Consider the following 16,421-nt stretch of genomic DNA (forward strand, 5'->3'; position numbering starts at 1 on the left):
TGCGTTAGTATACTGTATTGGTGTTTTTCTTTCTGGCTTACTTCACTCTAGTCTCACCTGCAGCAATCCCTCTTCCACATTTTAAAGTAGATTTTTATGAAACTCACATTTAAACACTTGGAATCAAACTGATTCATCCTGTCCTCTAATGCCACTTCCCTCTGCCACTGGTTAGATTTCAGTCTGTAATTCTTCTCTTTGATGGTGTGTCTCTAGTGTTACCTACTGTTGACATGATACATGATGACACTGAGCATGAAAACTTTCCCCTAAAAACAGGAACAAAGATGTCCACTATCCACATCTCTATTTAATATTTTAATAGAAGTCTTAGACAATGTAATAACAAATAGCAAGAATACAGATTTTAAAGGAATATATAAAACTATCTTTATTTGCAGACATTATCATTGTATTTATAAAAAGCCCTGAAGAATCCACCAAAAAGTCACTAAATGTAAGTGAATATATCAGGGACTCTGACTATAAAACTAGAAAAAATTAATTGATTTCTATATATAGTTAAATAACTGAACATTGTTTAAATGGTACATTTTAATAGCATAATATATTAAGAAAGAAACTTAGCAAAAAACCATACAAGATTGCCACTCTGACCACTGCAAAATGTTGCTAAGAACTTAGACCCATAAGATGGAGAGATTTCCCATTTTAATGAACATGAAAACAATATTGTCAATGAGTTGATTCTTTCAAATTAATCTATATATTCAATGTGATATCAAAATTCCAAACATCATTCTTGCAGAAATTAAAAGCCAATGCTAAAACACACATGGAAATGTAAAACAACTCAAATAGCCAAAATAAGTTTATAAAGAACCCTATTAGATGACTTATAGTACCTAGTTATAAGACAAGTAACCAAACCATAGTAATGAAGACATTGCACTATTAGTGTAAAGCCATACAAATGAATAAATGAGTAGTCTAGAAATAAATCCACGTTATTTTTCACAAATTGGCAGTGAAATTCAATAGGTATTGAAGGATAATATCATCAAATGATTCATTACTAGATAAATACTCATGTGGGGAAAAAATGAGATTACTGATATCTCAAACCATACATAAAAATTAGTCAAGAGACTTTCCGTTAAACATAAAGCTGCAACTATGAAAAAAAAAAAAAAAAGCTGCAACTATAAAGTTCCAACTATAGGAGAGAGTAGGGGAAAAAAATCCTCAGCAACTTGTGGTTAGGCAAAATTTTCTTAGAAGGCAAAAATCACTAACCATTAAGAAAACAATTAAAAACTAGATTTCCAAGTCAAAAATCTTGTGTATCAAAATGCACAAGACAATGAACAGTCAAAAATAATTGAAGGGTATATACATTTATGTATTATATTGTGTGTGAGAGCATGGGAGAGAGGAGGGGAGAGGGAGACACACAAAGGCCTGACATTCACAATAGATAAAGAACTTCCACAAGCAACATTTCTTGCCAAAAGATTTGGAACAACATACTTCATAAAAGAGAATATATAACTAGCCAAAGATTCTCAAATTTTACTCAAGGAAAGACAAGATAAAATTACATTTAAATACCAATATATACTCACTAGGATAGCAAAAATATTTAAAGTTACAACCAAATATTGAAGAGGATGCAGAGCAAGTTCTACTAGCAACTCATATTGCTAGTAGAAATGCAAAATGGAGCAAGTACTTTAAAAAATGGCTGACTCCAGGTCTGGAACATAAAATGCGCAAGATAATTCTGGAGCATTTTGTTACAACAAAACACAAGGAAAAATGAATCAGTCAACTTAAAGAGGTTATCACTGGCTAAGAAGAGACAGATGTATGTTGCTATCCAGGAGTTTATAACAACAACTCCTTGGTAACTCCTGGAAAATGCTAGGGAACTAGAAATTTACTTAGAAAATAATGTTAGTGGCACCACTTATTGAAGACGGTGTCTTTCTCCATTGTATATTCTTGCCTCCTTATCATAAATTAGCTGATCATAGGTGTCTGGGCTTATTCTTGGACTTTCCATCCTATTCCATTGATCTATATTCCTTTTTTGCATCAGTACCATACTGTTTTTATTACTGTAGCTTTATAGTATAGTCTGAAGTCAAAGAGCCTGACTCCTCCAGCTCCATTTTTCTTTCTCAAGATTGCTTTGGCTTTTTGGAGTCAAACAGCCAAAACACATTGGGGTCTTTTGTGTCTCCATACAACTTTTAAAAATGTTTGTTCTAATTCTGTGAAAAATCTATTGGTAACTTGACAGGGATTGCACTGACTCTGTAGATTTCTTTGGAAAAGTGGACAGTAAAAAAATGAAATGAGAACATTCTCTAACACCATGCTGCTGCTGCTGCTGCTGCTGCTGCTAAGTCGCTTCAGTCGTGCCCGACTCTGTGTGACTCCACAGACGGCAGCCCACCAGGCTCCCCTGTCCCTGAGATTCTCCAGGCAAGAACACTGGAGTGAGTTGCCATTTCCTTCTCCAATGCATGAAAGTGAAAAGTGAAAGTGAAGATGCTCAGTCGTGTCTGACTCTTAGCGACCCCACAGACTGCAGCCCACCAGGCTCCTCCATCCATGGGATTTTCCAGGCAAGAGTACTGGAGTGGGGTGCCATTGCCTTCTCCGCTCTAACACCATACACAAAAATAAATTCAAAATGGTTAAAGACCTAAATGTAAAATTGGATACCACATAAGTCCTAGAGGAAAATATAGGCAGAACACTCTCTGACATAAATCACAGCATGATTTTTTTTTATTCACCTCTTAGAGTAATGAAAATAAAACAAAAATAAATAAATGGGATTTAATTAAACTTAAAAGCTTTTACACAACCAAGGAAACCATAAACAAAGGAAAAAGACAACCCAAAGTGGGAGAAAATATTTACCAAAAAAGGACCCAATGAGGGCTTAACATGCAAAATATACAAAGACGTTATGTAGCTCAATATATTAAAAAAAAAAATTCAATCAAAAAATGGATGGGAGATCTGAATAGACTTTTCTCTGAAGATGGCCAAAAAGGACATGAAAAGATATTCAACATTACTAATCACTGAGCTTCCCTGATGGCTCAGACTGTAAAGAATCTACCTGCAATGTAGGAGACCCAAGTTTTAAATCAAAACTACATAAGATACCATCTTATAGTGGTCAGAACAGCCATCATCAAAAAAAATCTACAAACAATAAATGCTGGAAGAGGTGTGAAGAAAAGGGAACCCTCTAATACTGTTGGTGGAAATATAAATTGGCATAGCTACTATGCAGAATGCTATAAAGGTTCCTTAAAAAACTAAAACAGAGCTATTATATGATCCAGAAATTCCATTCCTGGGCATATATCTGAAGAAAACCATAATTCAATAAGATATACATGCACTCCAGTGTTCACTGCAGCATTATTTACAATAGCAAGGACATTGAAACAAACTAAATGTCTATTGACAGATGAATGGGTAAACAAGATGTGGTACATATACACAGTGGAATATTACTAAGCCATAAAAAAGAACAAAATAATGCCATTTACAGTGAGATGGATAGAGAGATTGTCATACTGAGTGAAATAAGTCAGAGAAAGATAAATATCATACGATATTGTTTATATGTGAATCCAAAAAATAATATAGTACAAATGAACTTATTTACAGAACAAAAAGAGTTACAGATACAGAAAGCAAACTTATGGTTACCTAGGGGAAAGGGGTGAGTAGGGATAAACTGGGAGATTGGGATGGACATATACACACTACTGCATATAGATAAATAACAAGAACCTTCTATTTAACACAGGGAATTCTATACAAAACTCTGTAATGACTTATACAGGAAAAAAATCTTAAAGAGTAGATATATCTACATGTATAACTGATTTACTTTCTGTACAGGAGACTCATACAACATTGTAAATCACTTACCCCTATAAAAATTAATTTTATAAAGAATGCTAGTAAAGCTTTGTTTTAAAAAAATATATGGTAGGTAAAAAATCATACATTAAACAGATCCTAAAATATATCAATTAGTTGATGAGGAAGGATTTCTCTTTATAGAACTATTTAGCTAAAAACTGAGGAATGACAAAATTTTTGAATTACCAGTTTATAAATCCTAAGTAACAAATGCACTCAAAGATCATCAGTTCAGTTCAGTCGTTAAGTCGTGTCTGACTCTTTGCAACCCCATGAATCGCAGCACAACAGGCCTCCCTGTCCATCACCAGCTCCCGGAGTTCACTCAGACTCACGTCCATCGAGTCAGTGATGCCATCCAGCCATCTCATCCTCTGTCGTCCCCTTCTCCTCCTGCCCCCAATCCCTTCCAGCATCAGGTTCTTTTCCAATGAGTCAACTCTTCGCATGAGGTGGCCAAAGTACTGGAGTTTCAGCTTTAGCATCATTCCTTCCAAAGAAATCCCAGGGCTGATCTCCTTCAGAATGGACTCAGTGGCTGCTAACGATCACTTTAAAGAAAACTAAAATGCTAGAAAACATGTACCTCCTAATGGAACTGGAAGCACACATCACCAGTGATGTATTCTTTAAGAGAAAGATCTGAATCTAATCGTGTTTCTAGAAGTAACAACACGTAGAGAAACATACTGAATACTGGAGATGGAAAAAATATTCAAATATAGATTATGAAAATTATATTAAGTCTAATGACTCAGTTTCTTCTACAAAAAAAAATTACATTAAAAAAAAAACAGATGGACAGAGAACCTATAAGACTGAGAATCTAATCAACTAATTGCAATATAAAGACCTTATTTGGATTCTATTTAAACAATCAATTTGGAAAAACAATTTAAAAACTTCATCACTTATGTTCAATGATACTAAAGAAATATGATTATTGGTATTATAAATAGTCCTCATTGTTTTAGAAATACACATTTAAATATTTATAAATGAATGTAAATTGTATCCGGGGGTTTCTTTAAAATGATCTGAGCCAACGTTGCTAATTATAGGGATAACAAGATTGGACATGAGTTGATATTAGCAAAATGGGATGATGTGTACATGGACTCATTTTATTATTCTGTCCTCTATTTCTTCAAAAATAGTTCCAAAAATCTCTAATAATATTTTTTAATTATTAAATTTAAGTGTCTTCTCTTTGAAAAGCCAACCTAAAAGGACAAAAATTTACAAGAAAGAGCTGGGCATTCCCCAAATTGGGAGCAAAGTGTATAAAAGGCTGCAGATTTGAAACAACATGATATGGAAGGGCCCTAACTCACAGCTGGCTGTATGGAGAAGACATGGAAAGAACAAAAAATGAATTTGGTATGGTAACATGACTCATAGTCATGCAAAAGCATTAGGATTTTAGTCTGTAGAAAAATACTATTCAGTAGAAATACAACACAAGCCACATGAATAAAGTTGTATAGTAGCTATATTAAGTAGTGAAATGAATTTTAAAATTTTTGGATTTGTTCAATTAAACAATGATCAAAACACGTGATCAATTTAAACATTGTTAATGAGATGTATTTTTGTCCTAAATTTTCATGATGTACATTTTACACTTAAAGTACATCTCAGTTCATAATATTTCAAATGTTCCATAGCCACAAGAAGCCAGTGACTATCATATTCAGCAGCATATCTGCCAATCTTTTATATGAAAATTCAGAAATCTTCTGCTTTTCATTCTTTCAGTCACCAAATCTACTCCCTGTGACTTTCACTTTCATGATTTCCAGTGCAGACCCTTAGCCCTAACCTATTTACTCAAGTCCAAGATTATGCGTCTAAACTGTCTACTGTACATTGGTATCTAACATTTACCTCAAAATTTACCTCAGACTAAGTTTATCATCTGCCTCCTTCACTTCTACATCTTGCTATAATTACTAGCATCTTGCTCTCTCCCTCTATTCAACCCCTTCTTCTCATTTGATCAGCTAAAAGATTCTAATTCAAAAATCTCTCAAAAATTATCTAATTTCCACAGTCCACCTATTCCCCCCAAAATTATTAACACCACTCCAAATGAGTCTTTTTTGTTCCTATTTTCCATCATTTGGTCATCCTTCAAATATATCCTCTATTATTCCAGAAGAGCACTGTCATGAATTAATATAATGATGATAATGATTATGATAATAATAATAATGGAGCAGGAGGGGAAGAGGGAGGGAGGGAAAGTGGCAATTGTAGTAACAGTAGCAGTGGTAGTGATAAAAACTAAACTTTTCTCTTTAAACACCTCCCTGTGATCTACAGGATAAAATTAAAAGGCAAATATTGTGTCATAAAGCTTTCAGTGCCCTTGAATAATATTACTCCTTTAAATAAACAGATTTTTACACTATTTGTTTATAAATAAGAAAGAAAAGCAAAAACAAACAAATAATTTTTACCTATAATACTAACTAAAGTATAATTCTAGACAAGATACAGTGAAAAGTTGATATAAATATTGTTACACTTATTATTGTAGTTACACTTAACTGAAGTATACGTGTAAATTCACCAGCTTCTTAAAATTAAAGCATCTATCTCATAACAGAGGACTTTAAAAAGCATTAACTCCCTTTATCCTCCATAATTAATCCAGAATATTGGTTGATTACAATCACACGACTTAATACATCAGCAGGTAAAGAACATATATCTGCCCCAGTGACAGGATGGCTCCTGATGGTGAGTGCAATCATTAGGTAAACAGACTCAAATGGGAAGCTCTGGGTGAATTACTGGCACAGGTAAAGGAAGGGTAGGATTTATGCCTAGCATGCACAGCTGGAAGTCGAGTGGGTGCAAGGACTAATATATAACGGAAAACCGACTGCCTTATTCTGTTTCATTGAGACTGCCAACTGAAATACATTATTTGACACTGCTCTGCAGAGCCAAATCATTCATCAAGCTGTTTAAAGCTCAGCACACCACCTGTCCATGGACCAGATTCATTTTAAAAAGTAAAAGTTTCCTCAGCCCCATGACAAAAGTAAAGATACTTCCTTTAGAGAGAACAAAAGTTATGTCATCCGTTGCCAACAAAATATGCCACAATACCTGAAATAATAGATGAAAAAAAGGAGACAGAAAATAAAGCATGCCATTCAACTTTTCTAAATGGTGGTAAAAGGCACAACAAAAAGGGGTCATCTAATACATCACAAAGTGGGAAAATGTGTTTTCCAGGAGCTTCAAATTTTAGAAATTCTATTAAACCCATAATTTCAGTGTAACATTTTATACCTTCATTATTAATTTCCAGGTCCTTGTTTTATATGATTATTAGACACAATAAAGGCGGGTAAAATAGAACTCATCTTCAAAATAGTTAATATATCTAAAGCCTTTTTGTAGCAGTAGCAGTATTATCTTTAAACATTTTTATTCTTTTGAACTTTCTTACCCATTATGGAATTCTGGGAACAGAGTTATTTTTAATTCTAGTGACAGACTCCTCCTTCTAGCTGAACTTAGAAAAATATGAACAGTTTTGTAAAAGTCTGTCAAATAAGATTTTTTTATTTGGAGCTAATTTATTTCACTCAAGCATACTTTTTCTTTTCTAGGAGTACATCAACAAATATCTTTTACAGCAATCATTGCAAGCTCATAAGTTCTTGATAATTGACAACTGATTGGGTGAAAGCATTATTGGGAATCCTTAGATAAAATTTTGGGAGAGGCCTGGACCACATGCAGTCACTGAGGAAAGAGGCTTAGATTTTTTAATTTTTATGGAAATATAATTTACAGTGTTGTGTTAGTTCCAGGTTCACAGCAAAGAGATTAAGATATAGGTATACTTTCTTTTTAGATTCTTTTCCATTACAGGTTATTAAAGATATTGATAATAGTTCCCTGTGCTACATGCTTTAATAGTAAAAAGTGATCCTAGAGAAGGATTAAAGACATTCATATTATATTGATACATCTAAAAGTTAACATATCTTTTACTATGGCAAGGACTTAATTAAATCTGAATGTAGCAACCTGCATAAATATCAAAAACATAATGTTGAATAAAAAAATCAAGATAAATGCCAATATATAAAAGCATGATTTATTTAAATGTTTAAAGACACACAAAGCAACATGGCATATGCTTGTGAAGTGAAAGTCACTCAGTCGTGCCTGATTCTTTGCGACATCATGGACTGTAGCCCACCAGTTTCTTCCAACCATGGAATTCTCCAGACAAGTATGCTGGAGTGGGCTGCCATTACCTTCTCCACATGCAATTTTAAGTCTATCAAAAAAACAGAAAATTAGACATTTTCAAGAGTTACAGAGAGAGTTATTACTAAGTTAAGCCAAAGCCCTGCCTCCTTCTTATTGTATCTTTCATGTATTTTTTAAATCTAAAGACAGGGAATATTTCATGCAAAGATGGGAAAAATAAAGATCAGAAATGGAATGGATCTAACAATAGAAGATACTAAGAAGAGGTGGCAAGAATGTACTGAACTATATAAAAAAGATCTCAGTGACCCAGATAACCACGATGGTATGATCACTCGCCTAGAGCCAAACGTCCTGGAGTGTGAAGTCAAGTGGGCCTTCGGAAGCATCACTATAAAAAACAAAGATAGTGGAGGTGATGGAATTCCAGCTGAATTATTTCAAATCCTAAAAGATAATACTGTTAAAGTGCTGCACTCATTATGCCAACAAATTTGGAAAACTCAGCAGTGGCCACAGGACTGTAAACAGTCAGTTTTCATTCCAATCCCAGAGAAGGGCAATGCCAAAGAATGTTCAAACTATTATACAATTCCACTCATTTCACACGCCAACAAAGTAATACTCAAAATTCTCCAAGCTAGGCTTCAACAGTATGTGAACCAAGATGTTCAACAGTATGTGAACACTTTCAGATGTTCAAATTCTATTTAGAAAAGGCAGAGGAACCACAGATCAAATGCCAACCTCTGTTGGATCATAGAAAAAGCAAGAGAATTCCAGAAAAACATCTACTTCTGCTTTATTGACTACACTAAAGCCTTTGACTGTGTGGATAGTAACATAGTGTGGAAAATTCTTCAAGAGATGTGAATACCAGACCACCTTACCTGCCTCCTAAGAAACCTGTATGCAGGTCAAGAAGCAACAGTTAGAACCAGACATGGAACAATGGACTGGTTCCAAATTGGGAAGGAGTACATCAAGGCTGTATATTGTCACCTTGTTTATTAAACTTATTTGTAGAGTACATCATGCAAAATGCTGGGCCAGATGACTCACAAGGTGGAATCAACATTTCCAGGAGAAATATGAATAATCTCAAATATGCAGATAACATCACCCTTATGGCAGAAAGTGAAGAGGGACTAAAGAGCCTCTTGATAAAAGTGAAAGAGGAGAGTAAAAAAAAGCTGGCTTAAAACTCAACATTCAAAAAACTAAGGTCATGGCATCTGGTCCCATCACTCCATGGCAAATGGGGTGAGAAAACAATGGAAATAGTGACAGACTTTATTTTCTTCAGTTCCAAAATCACTGCGGGTGGTGACTGCAGCCATGAAATTAAAAGACACTGTCTCCTTGGAAGAAAAGCTATGACAAACCTAGACAGCATATTAAAAAGCAGAGATATTACTTTACCAACAAAGGTCTGTCTAGTCAAAGCTATGGTGTTTCCAGCAGTCATGTATGGCTGTGAGAGTTGGACCATAATTCAGGCTGAGTCCTGAAGAATTGATGCTTTTGAACTGTGGTGTTGGAGAAGACTCTTGAGTGCCCCTTGGACTGCAAGGAGATCAAACCAGTCAGTCCTAAAGGAAATCAATCCTGAATATTCATTGGAAGAACTGATACTGAAGCTCCAGTACTTTGGCCACCTGATATGAAGAGCCAGCTCATTGGAAAAGACCCTGATGCTGAGAAGGATCGAAGGCAGGAGAAGAAGGGGGCAACAAAGGATGAGATGGTTTGATGGCATCACCAAGTCAATGGATTGAACAAGTTCCAGGAGTTGGTGAAAGACAGGGAAGCCTGGTGTGCTGCAGTCCATGGGGCCCCAAAGAGTTGGACATGACTAAGCAACTGAACAACAAAGACAGGAAATCAAGCAAAAATTATGACTGTGTAGTTATTTGTGACATAGTCAAACAGGAAGAAGTCAATGAAGTAAGTTCCTTCTCATCAGGTGTGGCAGAACATGTTGAAAAAAATCCATAGCGTGTCAATTCTTAGAAGCAAAAGAAAAAATGAATAGTGAAAAATTGAAATATGAGATATAAAGAAAATATATTTCAAAGCAAATACTAAGACGGACTTTTATCTATTCCAGGTAGTATGGGCTTGGTAAAACTTTGATTCAGGAAGAGTTGTAATTAGGGAAAAGAACACAGCACATTAAAGAATGAACCATATCATTTGAGAGAGAACATAAGAAGTCTAGTAAATCTTTGGAAGAACTAAAAGGTGACATACATACAATTCCCAAACCCAGTTCATATAGAAACCGTATTTCTATAAAATGCAAAAGATCTTAGAGTTTCTTGGCATAGTGCTAATTCAACTAATTTTCATCCTTAGCCAACATCCTCTAAACATTACTGTCTCATCTTTGTACTTATTTGAATTTTTACCAAAAAAAAAAAATCTTTTATTAGAAATATAAATCTTAGGTCCTTCCTTCTCTGTTCTCACAGCGGTGAAGCCTGTAGAGTTGGGGTGGCGTTCAGTTCCCCCACCCTGCTTTCCCCTGACCTCCCCCACCTTCCACTGCAGGATGTGCGTGTGCACGTGAGGCTAGGGGGCTGGTTGCTCGTGCAGGTGACGTTTGGGTGCTCGGTGCAAGTGTGCAAGCAAAATGTCTAAAGCCACAGGGGAAATGGTGGAAAATGCACTGTCGCCATTGCAAGAAAAAGCGATTTATGGCTTTGTTCTTTTCTTAAGCTCCCAGTTTGGCTTCATACTGGATCTTGTATGGGCTTTTATTCCTGAATCTTGGCTAAACTCCTTAGGCTTAACTTACTGGCCTCAAAAGTATTGGGCCGTTGCTCTGCCTGCGTACCTCCTCATTACCGTAGTCATCGGTTACATCCTCTTATTTGGAACAAACATGATGAGTACCTCTCCACTCGATTCCATTCATACTATCACAGATAACTATGCCAAAATCAACAGCAGAAGAAAGACCAAGTAGAGGCCATCCCAGCACTAAGAGAGATTCCCATTAGTGAAGTAAACCAAATGTTCTTTCTTCCAGCCAAATAACTTTCCACCAAAAACTTAATTGTATGTGGACTAATACCAAACATTTATTATAAATTTTGACATAAAGAGTTGACCATACTAATTTTGACTATCTTTCAGATTAATATCCAGTATTGAAATATTTAAAAAAATGTAGATTGAACTTCTTTTATATTAAGTTCTATTAATATTATAAATGTTATCAAATAGTAGTTACTAATGGACAGAATAAATAAAATACTGCACTACCATATGGCAAAAAAAAAAGAAATATACATCTTAAAAGTATTTATTGAAGACAGCACTAATTACAAGATAAACAAAATAACTGACAGTGATTTATTTGGAAATACATTTGGAAGTTGCACATTCTTTTCCGATAATGAGAAATGCACATGAAACTTGATTTTTAGTTATTTTAAAGTCCTATCACAAGTCTGTCCTAACCAGAGGGCAGGACCTCTGCTGCTCTGATAAAATTATTCCTCACATGTCTTCTACAACAGTGCTGTTTATGCAAGAAAACAGTATTACAGCTAGTTTTGTGATGGTCTTCCTGGGCAGGCATCACACCAGAGTGGATCCTGATGAATGGATGTTTTCAGCAAAATATAACCATTCTTTATTCTTTAATGATTGGGAAAACAGCAGTTTCCGCTCTGGTGGTCAGAGAGAGAATGATTTCAAGTCTTTTTAAATGTGTTGAAGTATTGGATCTGCAAGCTGAGTCAATACAAAACCACTTCAGCATGGTGGTATAGTCATCAACACATTAAGCAATGATTACTTCTCATACTTTCTGTGACTTGTTATTTGCTTCTTCAGAAACTACTTTTGAACACTTAATACAGAGCAGTGAATATTATCACCAACAATGCACAAAAGTTCTTTTTCTTCTACAAGAAAAACTTGAGGTGAGAATTAGGATTGAACAGCATGTCTACAATTTTGTGACAACCAGAATAAATTCATGGTAACAGTTTTCAATATTACAGCTCTTCTTTTCTGTTATTCCTGTAATAATAATAGATTTATAGTTCAACCATCATGTTTAGAAGAAAAATAATTCTTTAGATACCATGCAACATAATGTAGACACAGGTTCAACAAATACATGTTGGATTAAAAACTTATAAATGTTAGTGCCTGTAGGTATGATGAAATGAAATAATGCTTTTCTTAGTAGTCTCAAAAGTAGCTCAGATGACTCAAACTGATACAACTTCACTGATTTGTTAAACTCCATATAAAATTATCCTAACTATACTTAGCATGCTGGTTCCAAATAGGAAAAGGAGTATGTCAAGGCTGTATATTGTCACCCTGTTTATTTAACTTATATGCAGAGTACATCATGAGAAACGCTGGACTGGAAGAGACACAAGCTGGAATCAAGATTGCCGGGAGAAATATCAGTAACCTCAGATATGCAGATGACACCACCCTTATGGCAGAAAGTGAAGAGGAACTAAAAAGCCTCTTGATGAAAGTGAAAGTGGAGAGTGAAAAAGTTGGCCTAAAGCTCAAAATTCAGAAAACGAAGATCATGGCATCCAGTCCCATGACTTCATGGGAAATAGATGGGGAAACAGTGGAAACAGTGGCAGACTTTATTTTTCTGGGCTCCAAAATCACTACAGATCTTGACTGCAGCCATGAAATTAAAAGACGCTTACTCCTTGGAAGGAAAGTTATGACCAACCTAGATAGCATATTCAAAAGCAGAGATATTACTTTGCCAACAAAGGTTCGTCTAGTCAAGGCTCTGGTTTTTCCTGTGGTCATGTATGGATGTGAGAGTTGGACTGTGAAGAAGGCTGAGCGCCGAAGAATTGATGCTTTTGAACTGTGGTGTTGGAGAAGACTCCTGAGAGTCCCTTGGACTGCAAGGAGATCCAACCAGTCCATTTTGAAGGAGATCAGCCCTGGGATTTCTTTGGAAGGAATGATGCTAAAGCTGAAACTCCAGTACTTTGGCCACCTCATGCAAAGAGTTGACTCATTGGAAAGAGACTCTGATGCTGGGAGGGATTGGGGGCAGGAGGAGAAGGGGACGACAGAGGCTGAGATGGCTGGATGGCATCACTGACTCGATGGACGTGAGTCTGAGTAACTCCGGGAGTTGGTGATGGACAGGGAGGCCTGGCCTGCTGCGATTCATGGGGTCGCAAAGAGTCAGACGCGACTGAGCGACTGATCTGATCTGATCTGATACTTAGCATGCAAATGTTAATAAAATGGCCTAGATAAAAGGTATAAATAACTTTTACAGATTTAAGTTTTATCATCATCACTACATACTTACTTGGTTGCCAATCTTACGCACTTTTCTATGTAGTGGACCAACAAATAAGCTTTAAAAAAATGAATTAAAGAATGTGGCTGAAAGTGAGGTCTGTGTTCTTACTCCACCCAAGCATGGCAATTATCCAATTCACATGGCAATTTCATGTCCAAGAGTTTACACAAGGCACTTTATAAGTTCATTAACAAATTAGAGCTAACAAGTGCTCAGAGGTAAGTCAAAATAAATGGGCTCATTGTGATCAGATCTTACCTTTTAGAAACGTTCTTACTTATTTTGAGAATTTCAACTGAAGTAGTTAATAATGTTATATATGAGAGCCCTCAAAACAATTCACTTTTTAATCTCCACTTTCATAACTAAAATATCAAGATGATTTTTTCTTCATCTTAAGTCTCAGCATTATCAGCATCCTTCCTTACCCTAATATAGTATTGCTTTTGTTTGTCAGGCAAAAATGAACATTCATTAGTTGACATTTATTTTGATAATTAAGCATTAAGATAATACTGTATTAAATTTTTAAGGTATGATTGTTTGACATTTCTCAAGAAAACCTTTCCTCACTAAGAAAAAAAAAAATCTGCTTATTTCCCCAAATAGCTTTAAATATATATAATAAAAAATATGTAATTTATTATGTTTTTTGTTAGTTTATGAGGAGACCCAGATGTTCATGTTCATGAATCAGTATTATGCTATGTGCTGTAAAAGAGATTAAGAGAAATAAAATATTCTAAATTACTGAAATGAACTTTTAATCTAGCAAAGCAATAAAAATGATTCACCAATAACAGCAATACAATGTAAAATGGGAATATATAAAAGGTATTATCTTGAGGAGCTCAGGGAAAAAGTATTAAGAAGTGATAAAATATAACTTAAAAAATACCATATGGGTTTCATCAGGTAGCAATATCAATTAAAAGGGAAATGAGAAAAAGAGACAAAGAAGTGAGAAAATAAAGACTATTTGGGGGGAATATTCAATAACACTATTGAACCTAAGTGCAAGGTGTATGGAAGGAAATGGTGTGAGGTGAGCCTGGAAAGATAATCCTAGTTTTTTAGAAGAAAGGACTCGGACACAATGGTGTACATAATGGGGATTCATTAAGAGTAGGATATGGTTTGTGTATTTCGGGATGTATGGAGTTTGGGGTGAACGTGGGCTTGAGAGATGTTTTGTGCTACAGGAAAAGCCACTCTGGAACTATGAATAGCTGAAGGTCACAATAAATATCTGGGAATCACACAGACAAGCACCGCAGGCATTATTGTTTTAGATAATATTTTCAAAGAACTTCAGAAATGTGCATATTCATTAAAGATAGGAATATAAATAAACTCAGGAATTAAGCGATCAATTTGTTTGGAGGAGACACTGATTCATCTAAGGAAGCAAACGGATTAGAATTCAGCATTTTCCCAGAGCTGCATTTGGACCATATGCTAACTCTTTAGGCACTTGTCTGCTGTAAAATCTACTTTCTCAAATTAATTTCCATGAAAATGTTTTATTGAATTTGCTTGAGGGGAAAATGTGTATTTTAAGATTGATATCAAACATTTGGCTTAAATTTTCAGGAATTCTCTTAATTATAGTACATTATAAGGTACTTTACCCTGAAATGAATGGACATTTTGTGTCTTTGGAGATTTCCTAAATTTTACCCAAAATAGTTTTTGCTAAATACTCTTTACTGCTTAATTACTCATGATTCCACAGATTACTCTTTGCATGTCTTCTATTTTGTGTTCATTCTATGGGACTAGAATGTTGTTCTTGCCTTTTAGTGTGGCATTGATGTTAGGAACATTGATACATTTTTTTAGAGTGGGTTTTTTTTTTTTTCCTACAATATTGATAAAGTTTCATGCTCTTGCCATTGTTAAACTATTGCCCAGTATTTCTCTCTCTTGTTAATACTCTAATCTCTATGTTACCTACAGAGAGAGCTTAACATCTGGGGTATTTTCATTGCTTGGCAAGAAGGTCTGAAGTAATCTTTTTTTTTTTTAAGTAATCTTGTATTTTTCAAATAAACATTGTTATTAAAGGATAACATACTTTCTTGGGCTTCCCTTGTGGCTCAGCCGGTAAAGAATCCACCTGTAATATGGGAGACCTGGGTTCAATCCCTGGGTTGGGGAGATTCCCTGGAGAAGGGAAAAGCTACCCACTCCAGTATTCTGGCCTGGAGAATTCCATGGGCTGTATAGTCCCTGGGGTCGCAAAGAGTCGGACATGGCTGAGTGACTTTCACTTTCATACTTTCTTAATCCCAGTTCCCTATGAACAGAGCCAATAGGTGCCAATTCTGCATGGTGCAACCCAAGGCAGCAAAAGTAAGTGAAAAAAAAAAAAAAACAAGTGAGGCATAAAAGAAGGAAAAGGCACACATGCCCTCTCAAGTTGACAATAGCTTCTCAAGACACAGCGAGCTGTTTGATCTCCTAGACAGCTTCCAGAGTAGCACAGAGGACTTACTCTGTTGGTCATATCCGCTGTACACTTATTTTTGTCTATTTGGTCTATTAGTTACAAGGAAAGATGTGTTTAAATATCCCATGATAATTATGTGTTTGTGCACTTCTTTTCATTTTTTCTATTTTTCCCTTTACTGTATCTTAAGCTATATTACTTAATGTCTGGGATATTATTTACTTGTTGGCTGAGATGGTCTTCTTTCTCTCCTGATTTTGACCCTGTAACTCCTTGATGCTATGGTATTTCTGAACTCCTTCAAGAAATTTTTTATGTTTTGTCCATTTTCTCTACTTGTTCTCAACAGGAACTTTGGTTTAAAATAACTTAGTCCACTATCTCTAGAAATGGCATTTGTAAAATATATTCACTCTTTATTCTACCAAAAGTTAAAAGAAAGCAACTTTAAAGATCATTCAACTTTGATGTTTTCAGGGGTAGAGG

At 35.3% G+C, this 16,421-nt stretch overlaps 1 long non-coding RNA gene and 1 pseudogene across 2 annotated transcripts in view; one reads left to right on the plus strand and one right to left on the minus strand.

Moving 5' to 3' along the window:
- LOC132342945 (uncharacterized) overlaps nt 1-16,421 on the minus strand; it is a 530,795-nt gene that overhangs the window by 297,312 nt on the left and 217,062 nt on the right. The gene's annotated exons all lie outside the window — the stretch shown is intronic.
- On the plus strand, nt 10,671-11,205 carry LOC787311 (phosphatidylinositol N-acetylglucosaminyltransferase subunit P-like; annotated as a pseudogene).

The sequence above is a fragment of the Bos taurus genome, chromosome 2, assembly GCF_002263795.3.
Source record: "Bos taurus isolate L1 Dominette 01449 registration number 42190680 breed Hereford chromosome 2, ARS-UCD2.0, whole genome shotgun sequence".
In the NCBI taxonomy this organism is placed as follows: domain Eukaryota; kingdom Metazoa; phylum Chordata; class Mammalia; order Artiodactyla; family Bovidae; genus Bos; species Bos taurus.